The sequence below is a fragment of the Zingiber officinale genome, chromosome 7B (assembly GCF_018446385.1).
Source record: "Zingiber officinale cultivar Zhangliang chromosome 7B, Zo_v1.1, whole genome shotgun sequence".
Taxonomy (NCBI): Eukaryota; Viridiplantae; Streptophyta; class Magnoliopsida; order Zingiberales; family Zingiberaceae; genus Zingiber; species Zingiber officinale.
The window spans coordinates 118,709,030-118,719,241 of NC_055999.1; positions in this window are offsets into that span (position 1 = coordinate 118,709,030).

The following is a 10,212-nucleotide window of genomic DNA, read 5'->3' on the forward strand; positions in this document are numbered from 1 at the left end:
AAGCGATCAAGGATCGCGGGCCTTCGAGTAGGAGTCGACTTAGGCTCCGAACGAAGTAAAATCGACCTGTCTCTTTGTGTTGTCTCTTTATTTTTATTTCCGCTTATTCCGCTGCACGTTTTAACTCTGATAGTTTTCCGATAATCGAACGAAATAGCCACGAGCGCTATTCACCCCCCCCTCTAGCGCTTCTCGATCCAACAATTGGTATCAGAGCAGAGTAGTCTTAAATTAGTGCAACCACTATTCGAGACAATTTTTTCGTGGTTTTGTTCGGAGTCGATTAGAATTTAGCCTCATAGCTATATTCTAATCTCTTTTTACGAATCGATTTTCTGCTCAAAGCTGGTCAATACCACTTGAGCCTGTTATTTTTTTCCTTCCTCCCGCACTACTAATCCAAGACTTAGTCTTGGAATATATCTTGTTGTTTCTATTTTTTTTAGATCTAAATGGCCCAACTAGAAGGATTTAGCACCGTTCGTCCCCCATTATTTTCCGGAGAAGACTTCGGATATTGGAAGGGGCGAATGGAAATTTATCTAAAGATCCAGTTCGACACCTGGATGATCGTCAAAACAGGATTGCAACTACCAACTGGTACAGACGGTAAGCCTACATCCTGTGAAAACTGGGAGCCAACATTTATCAAAAAGGTGGAAGCCGACGCCAAAGCCACCTGCACAATCCAGTGCGGCCTTACCAAAGAAGAGCTCAATAGAGTCGGTCCATTCTCCTCCGTAAGGGAACTATGGGAGAAACTGATCGAACTACACGAGGGCACCTCAGAAACCAAGGTAAGTAAACGTGATTTGTTACTAAATAAACTATATAATTTGAAAATGCAGGAAGGCGAGACGACAAGCTCTTTGCACACCCGAATTCAAGATATCCTGAATTCTCTACATGGAATCGGGCAGAAGGTAGAAAACAGAGATATGATAATGTATGCCCTTAACTCATTCCCTAGGAGTACACTATGGGCATCAATGGTAGATGCCTATAAAGTCTCTAAGGATTTGTCCTCCTTGAAATTAGACGAATTATTTAGTGAATTCGAACTCCATGAACAAACTAATGCACAGCCATCCGAGAAAGGGATTGCTTTGATTGCAGGAACGAGTCGAACACGGGAATCAAGAGGACGGCGAAAAATTGAATTGGAATCAGAAGACGAACCTGACTCAGAAGATTCAGAAGATGAACTGACCAGCGAACTTGTGAATCTTGTAAAGAAGCTCTACAAGAAGAAGAAAGGCTTCAACAAGAAAGATCTAAAGAAGGCAGTCCAATCCAGGGAGGCCCAACAAAACTCAAAGGTAAAGTTCGAAGTCACATGTTACGGGTGCAACCAGAAAGGGCATATCAAGGCCAACTGTCCCAACCAAAAGGAGGCCAAAAAGCAAAGAAGAAAGAAGGCCCTAAAGGCAACCTGGGACGAATCTTCTTCGGAGGATGAAGACGACGAACTCGACCAAACGAGTTTACTCGCATTGATGGCCCGGGATCAGATCATCGAATCCGAAAGCGAGTCAGAAGCCACGGATCCGCATCGGTTTCCGAAGGGCCAGACTTCGCTGTAAGTATTCCTAGGCTTAATAATTTAGTCAATTATTTACTTCGCAAATTAGCCAAGTCAAATTTGAAAATTAAGTCACTTTTAAAAGAAGTAACCATTCTTAAAGGAGTAACTAACTCAAAATCTTTAACTGAAGATTCAACTCAAGTACAACAACTTGAGAAAGAAAATTCAAATATGAAAAATCAGTTAAATGATTTAAAAATTACTTTAGAAAAGTTCTCTCTGGGCTCCAAGAATTTGGATCTAATTCTTGGGACACAAAGAGTCGTCTACAATAGAACTAGGCTAGGATATAAAAGTAAAAAGAAATATAAATCTTATTTATCCTTAATAAACAAACAAAGTAGTAAATCAGTCCAAGCATGGGTCCCCAAGTCCAAATTGATAAATCAAATTGGACTTGGCCAATACTGGGTTCCGAATGATCAAATATACTTCCTCGACAGACCATATCGAGGCCGTGATCCAGGGAAAGCTAAAATGAAAACGATCGAAAATTCAAAATTCGAAATTAAATTAAAAATCTAAAATCAAATTCAAAATTCAAAATTCGAAATTAAATTAAAAATTAAAAATTAAAAAATTAAACAAATCAAAATTATAAATGAAAAATAGAAGGAGGGTCCAAACTAGCTGGCACCTCCAACTGAACTACCCGACAGGGTAACTGAACCTAATTTACCCGGAATGGGTAAAACAAGAATGGATTACCCGGCAGGGTAGTTAAGGGTAGATTAAAACGGGATAAGTTTAACTTGAACCACAGTACTGGTAAAGTTTTTGGATGATAGTACGTTAGGGAAACTTGGGCATCGCATGTCTAGGAAGATATGGCTTCGACCTGGTGCATTTGGCCAAGTGGAACTGACCGAAGCTACCCTTAAATGAATCCTAACTAGTTAGACCAAGTTTTAGTATTAAGTTCAATTGGTAGGACTATTTGGAAAACCTCGAAGGCATGGTTACTTTAATGAGCTCCTTGTGACTCACCATAGCCCAGAAGTTTATCCAAAGAATGCTTACTTGTTGAATCCAAAGCTAAATCTGAATCTAACACAAGACTAAACAAAACCCTTAAATTGAACCTCAATTCATCTCATAAAAAATTATAGGATTCCCTGATTGAGAAATTAGATCGGGTGAGATGACTAAGTAATTTAAAAAAAAAAATTATTTTAAAAAAAAAAAACTTAAATTTCAAAATTATTTTAAACCAAAATTTCAAAATTATTTTAAACTTAAATTTCAAAATTACTTTAAAAACTTAAATTTCAAAATTACTTTAAAAACTTAAATTTCAAAATTATTTTAAAAACTTAAATTTCAAAATTCCTTTAAAAACTTAAATTTCAAAATTATTTTAAAAAACTTAAATTTCAAAATTACTTTAAAAACTTAAATTTCAAAATTATTTTAAAAAACTTAAATTTCAAAATTATTTTAAACTTAAATTTCAAAATTATTTTAAACTTAAATTTTAAAATTATTTTAAAAACTTAAATTTCAAAATTATTTTAAAAACTTAAATTTCAAAATTATTTTAAACTTAAATTTCAAAATTATTTTAAACTTAAATTTCAAAATTATTTTAAAAACTTAAATTTCAAAATTATTTTAAACTTAAATTTCAAAATTATTTTAAACTTAAATTTCAAAATTATTTTAAACTTAAATTTCAAAATTATTTTAAAAACTTAAATTTCGAAATTATTTTAAAAACTTAAATTTCAAAATTATTTTAAAAACTTAAATTTCAAAATTACTTTAAAAACTTAAATTTCAAAATTATTTTAAAAACTTAAATTTCAAAATTACTTTAAAAACTTAAATTTCAAAATTATTTTAAAAACTTAAATTTCGAAATTATTTTAAAAACTTAAATTTCAAAATTATTTTAAAAACTTAAATTTCAAAAACTTAAATTTCAAAATTATTTTAAACTTAAGTTTCAAAATTATTTTAAACTTAAATTTCAAAATTATTTTAAACTTAAATTTCAAAATTATTTTAAAAACTTAAATTTCAAAATTATTTTAAACTTAAATTTCAAAATTATTTTAAACTTAAATTTCAAAATTATTTTAAAAACTTAAATTTCAAAATTATTTTAAAAACTTAAATTTCAAAATTATTTTAAAATCTTAAATTTCAAAATTATTTTAAATACTTAAATTTCAAAATTATTTTAAAAACTTAAATTTCAAAATTATTTTAAAAACTTAAATTTCAAAATTATTTTAAAAAACTTAAATTTCAAAATTATTTTAAAAACTTAAATTTCAAAATTATTTTAAAATAATAATAATAATAATAATAATAATAATAATTATATAAATACCAAGGTCACTTAACCTTAGAATTCAGGACTACGCCCTTTATAGGGTTCTAGTACTTTGTATTCTACCGCTAACCACTCATGACATTGCGGTGATGCGTCCATTCCACTCCTTCCTGCTCTATGCCCTGTGTCAGAGGTTAGACATAGACATCAGTCTTCACATCTTTCCCACTATCATTTATGCAGCTGGATACGTGACCAGCAGACGAGTACATATGCCTTATTGTCATATTCTGACAGCGTACATGTCCTCATTACACATTGATGTCACCAGAGGTGACATCCGCTACATGACCGAGTTTGACATCATAGGAGCTAGGAACTTTTCCCTAGCAAATATCCATATAGACGATGAGGGTACCATGTCCTGGCGTAGGGGGGCACAGCACCAGCAGGCAGAGGAGGCAGAGCATGATGAGTTCATGTTGGCACTATTTCCTGAGGAGGCTGCTCCTGCCCCACCACCACCTCGAGCACCACATCCAGCTCCCCGCACTCTTGCTGATCGAGTTTCCGGACTAGAGAGAGCTATGTCGAGTCTCCAGCACGAGAACTCCGAGTTTCATCAGTCCATGCGACGAGAGGTCTCCGATCTTCGACGAGAGGTTCGACAGGAGGTCTCCGACTTACGACGAGACGTACGACAAGAGCTCTCCGACTTGCGCCGAGATCTACGAGAGGACGATCGAGCTCGTCACACTGAGATCCTGACACTACTCCGGTCGCTGGGTTCCGGACCACCTCCCTCACCCTCTCAGTAGCTCCTACTGTTGCTCTATTATGACTCTAGTACAACCTGTAGTAGCTCTATTATGACTCTTTTATCTATGCCGACTTTTTAGTCTAATGGAACGTTTCACTTCAGGCTTGATTGACTATATCTAATAAATTAGTCTTTTAGTCACATTTTTTTCAAATTCTAGGAAAGACAGTTTTCAAAAATCCAATTTTACTAGACTTTCAAAAGTTGGGTTTAGTCTAGGACTTCCCCCTAGATATCATGTTCCCCTAGAATTAAGCCAGAGCATCTCACAAAACACCTAGGTTTACCTTGATTGTGATTGAAAAACATAGAATGGCGTGAGATGCATAGGGTATAGCCTGGACTCAAGAATGCTTATATCTGTGCATCAATATGAGTCTGGGCGTTAAATATGCAATAAACATTAATCAAGTTAAAGTTCTCCAGCTCTAGTCAAGTCTATCTGGACCTAAATAACTTAACTTGACTAACCTGGTAAAAGCGATTGTCCTATAGACAATCAGCAAGTAGCTAAAGGTTAGATAGTTGGCAAAGGATACTCAATTTCTTTTTAAGAATGTTTTGTTTTCTATGGCTTTGATACCTAATATATAAACATGACTTGTGCTTGGACTTAAGGACCAACTGAACTTAAAAGAATAATCTTGTCCTAAAAACTTAAATTCCAATTGACCTTAAACTTCCAAACTCTGTTGAATATTGCTAACTTTAATCATGTACAACTCTTTATACATTGCCCATTTTTTTAATTATGGCAAAGGGGGAGAGTAGCAAAAATGTAAACATAAAATTCAAGTTAAAAATTAAAATTAAGGGGGAGCAAAAATTAAGGGGGAGCCAAAGTTAAGGGGGAGTATATAGGGCAAAATTTACTTTAGTTACTTTGTTCATCTATACTTAGCAAAAGTTTGCCTGTGTTTAAAATGACTATCTATTCGCTTGTTTACTTAACTTCGAATTTGTGCTGCCATAATCAAAAAGGGGGAGATTGTTGGTGCGGGATGCATCCGACGATCGAACTCGTGTTTTGATAACGGCAAAGAATTCGAAGTTAAGATGTTTTTTAGTCTAACAAGCCTACTTGAGGATTTCAGGAAAGTCCTAGCTGCGGTTAGGCAAAGGGAAAACCCTAGGGGGCGGTAACCCTAGGGCATAGGGGGTGGTAACCCTATGCGGAAAGTCTTGGCAGGTCGATGGCTTCAGGCAAAAGTCCTAGGGGGTGGTAACCCTAGGTGAAAAGTCCTGGTGTCGCGAACCAGGTGAAAGACTGGACTAGCCGGGGAAGCGGATGTCCAGCAGAAAGTCCGGAAGCATCGAGTGCTGAGCAAAAGTCCAGTCGATCTGGAGGATCGACTGGCAACAGGTAAATCTCCTGAGTGGAGTAGGTGAGGACGCGTTCCCCGCAGAGGGAACAGTAGGCGTCGGGTCGACCTAGGGCTTCCGGCTGGAAATCCAAAGTCAGACTCGGACAGTCCGAAGACTGTCAATTATTACTTACTGTGTTTTATCAAATTCTAACACTGTCTTGCAGGGTATTTTGCTCGGACTAACCTTTGTTTGCAGGTGAGGAGCCTGCTTGAAAAAGGCTGTCCGGACGCCCGGGACCAAACTTTATCCCTGCCGCGACTTTGCCACATGGAGCATCCTGGTTGGTTGGCCACGTCACACTCCAGGCGCCCGGAAGGGATCCAGGCGCCCGGAACCGCATATAAAAGGAGGGTTGAGGTGCAGCTTCAGATGACAACGAATTCTAAGTGATCTTTCATCAACACGCTGCTCCAAAAGACGCTCCGAAGTGCTACTACAAGTGCCCGACGACCCGAAACTTCAGAATTAGCACTTCTTGTCGTCGGTATAATTTTTGATAGCTTTTATTTGTACTCATAATTGTAATCTGTTAACGAGCTTATAGTTGTTGCCCACCGGAAGCGATCAAGGATCGCGGGCCTTCGAGTAGGAGTCGACTTAGGCTCCGAACGAAGTAAAATCGACCTGTCTCTTTGTGTTGTCTCTTTATTTTTATTTCCGCTTATTCCGCTGCACGTTTTAACTCCGATAGTTTTCTGATAATCAAACGAAATAGCCACGAGCGCTATCCCCCCCCCCCCCCCCCCCCTCTAGCGCTTCTCGATCCAACACGTCCATTATACAAACAACAATAAGTAAAGGGCTTTCACACAAACAATCTACAATAGACAAATTGAGCAATGGAAAGTAATACTCGCCGGAAGTGTCGTTGCGTTGACAAGAACCCTGCAGCATCACTTGCCGGAAGAATGTGGGTGCTTCGGGTTGAAAAAAAAATGGGGCGTCATTCAGTAAAAATAATAAAAAAACTTCAGGATTGAGGCTTTAAAAAAAATGGAGCACGAATTGCTCTCTCCTGGTAGACAAAGAAATTTAGGCAAAGAAATAGAGGGCTTCGATTCCTTGGAAGGGAGAGGGAAGAAGAAGAAGGAGGCGTGGCTGAGTTAGGGCTGGGTTAGCCCGAAATGGAGGGCTTCGATTCCTTCGCTAGGTTAACTCGCTGACGAGAGGAGCGACGAGAGAGGGATGAAGGACGTGAAGAAGAAGGAGAAGGAGAGATAGGGCAGGAGAGGAGAAGAGCGAAAGAGGAAGTCAGCGACGGGAGGTGAGATGGGTGAGGAATGAAGAATGCGAAGAAAAAGTAGTAGGAGAGATAGGGTAGGGCAGGAGAAAGCGAAAGAGGAAGCATATTAGTCCGTGTTTTTTTCTCTGACGTGGACTTGACTACGCACGCTGCCACATCAATCGGAGAAAATTCATGTGAATTCGTAGGGATGTAACCAAGCCGAGCCGAGTTGAGTCGAGTCAAGTTTTAAGGTGTTTAAGTTTATTTGATAAGACAATCAAGTCAAGCCGAGCCGAACCGAGCTTAAAATAAATCAAGCTTTTGAAATGAGTGTTCAAGTTTGACTTGGTTTATTTTTTATGAGCTTGAGCTTGTTTGAAGCTTAGATTGAGCTTGGTTCGTTTAGATGTTATCAAGCTCTCAATTCAAGCTCGTTTGATTGTTTGAAACTTTTAGTTATTTGATTGGTTATTGAGTTTGATAATTTAAATTTATTTATTTATTTTATTATTTATTTAGCATATTGAAAAGAATTTTATTAATTAATATGGTTCATGAACATTATTCATGAACGTTGTTCACGAACATTGTTCATGAACGTTAACGAGTTGAACACATATGTGTTCAAGCTTATTTATTTAGCTTAATAAGCTGTTCAAACTTGTTTGTTTAATTAATCTTATGTATATTGAACGAACATAAACAAGCTTTTACCAAGTCGAACATCAAGTTTGTTCACGAACGCTTGGTTCATTTACAACCCAATGAATTCGCTGCTCATATCATTTCTCATAAAAAAAATATCTCGGCAACTCTTCCATCGTCCCATAGTTTATTATTAGGGCATCTCCAATGGGAAATATTTGGAGGAAATATTTCTCCAAATATCCCCCTCTCAAATATCCCCTATTGTGGGGGATATTTGAGAGGTGAATAGAAGTCACCGAGCATAACTTTATGCCCGGTAATTTCATTTTAGGTGGCATGCAAGTAGGCCCATAAGAGGTAATGATTACTTTTTTGAGATATTTTATTATATAATTTGAGATATTTAAAAGTAAGATATTTGATAGGTGGGATCCATAAATATCTAGTTGGGGGATATTTGATTGTGAAATTTAAGATATTTAAACAGTGAGATATTTGATTGATGATGTGAATATGAAAATTATAAATATTTAAGAGAAATATTTAATATTATTATGAATGTATTTGTATTTTACTTTATATATCATTATAAACTCCGGCACTACTCATCTCTCCTCGTACAAATATTTTTTCTAAACAAAAGGAGAAAATATTGGTTCATGTTTTTTTAATTTAATATAAGTAAATAGTGGATGGACGGTGGACCTCAATTAATTTTAAAGATAATTTTTTATTAATTATCAGCCTAAATTGAAAAATAATTATAATAGATTATTCATCAATTCATCGTACTTGTTTAGGAGATTTGGGGTTCGAATCTCGACAAAGCCGAGGTAAATACCTCCTTTATATGTTAGTCATTATTTCAAAAGCTAGTAGTCGCCCGTGATTTACCTCCTCTATGTTGACCCTGGGACGGATTGACGGGGACGCTGGGGACGAGCGTATTCGTCTTTTGTCATAATTGTTTAGGAGATTTGAAATTGGAATGAAATGAAACTTGATGTTTAGTTTGGAGAAATGATGATAAAATTCACAGATTGATTCCGAATCATTACTGAATAATATGGAAAGTATGAGAATCAATCTCATTTTATTAATATTTATAATTATTCTCATTCCCTTACCGATCCAGCGCCCCCTTAGTCAATCATTCATAACAAAAATTATCAGTTAATTAATAGAAATTGAAATTCGTTCATTAAAAATCGGAGAAACTGAAAAGACGTACCATTACCGGCAGCTAGCTAGGAGCTTCAAGCATTTTAACTCATGCATCACGAGGCAGGTAGCGTCATTGTCTTTGAATTGTATTCACCAATTAAGTTTGTGGAGAGATTTTCAATACTTAATGAAAGGGCGACGTTTATTTTGTTTTATTTTATTATCAAATATTGTTTTTAAAAAAACACCTTATTTTTATTATAATTAAAAGAGCTAAACATGTTTAAGTCATATTCTGTTTATATATATATATATATATATATATATATATATATATATATATATATATATATAAACTTATTTTCATTATCATAAAAAAAGACCACTTAAAAACATAATCAAAAGTATTTTTTTTTTATATTTTAGTGATCAATTATTTCATATTGAGTGTGGCAGTGATCTCGTGAATCCTGTTACAATAACAATTAAGAATATTAAAATAAAAGTATTTTTAAAATATAAAATTTCTTTTAATATATATTTTTAATTAAATCAAGAGCTCTTTTATTAATAATAATAATAATAATAATAAAAGGATATTTTTTAATTTTTATGAACAAGTGCTCTTGATAACTATGTTGTTCAAAATTCGTAACTGTTAAGTAATTTTTATCAAAACTATATTAATATTATTGAAAATTACTCTAATAGTTCTTAAAACTATTTTAATTAAGTCAAGATTTTTTAAATTTATTCAAAACTACTCTTATATATAATCAAGAATGTAATGGGTAAGACACTAGTCAAATTAATCAAGCATATATTGTTCTATTCTCAGCTAAAGATCTTAATTATTGTCATATTAATCAAATATAGATTTACTATATTAGTAGTCTTCTAGTGTCGGTTTCACGAATATAGAGAGATGTACATGAACGTCAGGTGCATGGTAAGGTAAATCTCATGTCGTCGTGCGTCCATCATCTATGCTACGCCCTGGAGTATTGTCACATTAATCAAACATCTATTTATAATGGAGCAAGCGGGATTTTTTGGTTCATAATTTATGAATTAGATAATGATTCACTTTTTCTGATTGGTTGATTTTGATGGACACCTATTAA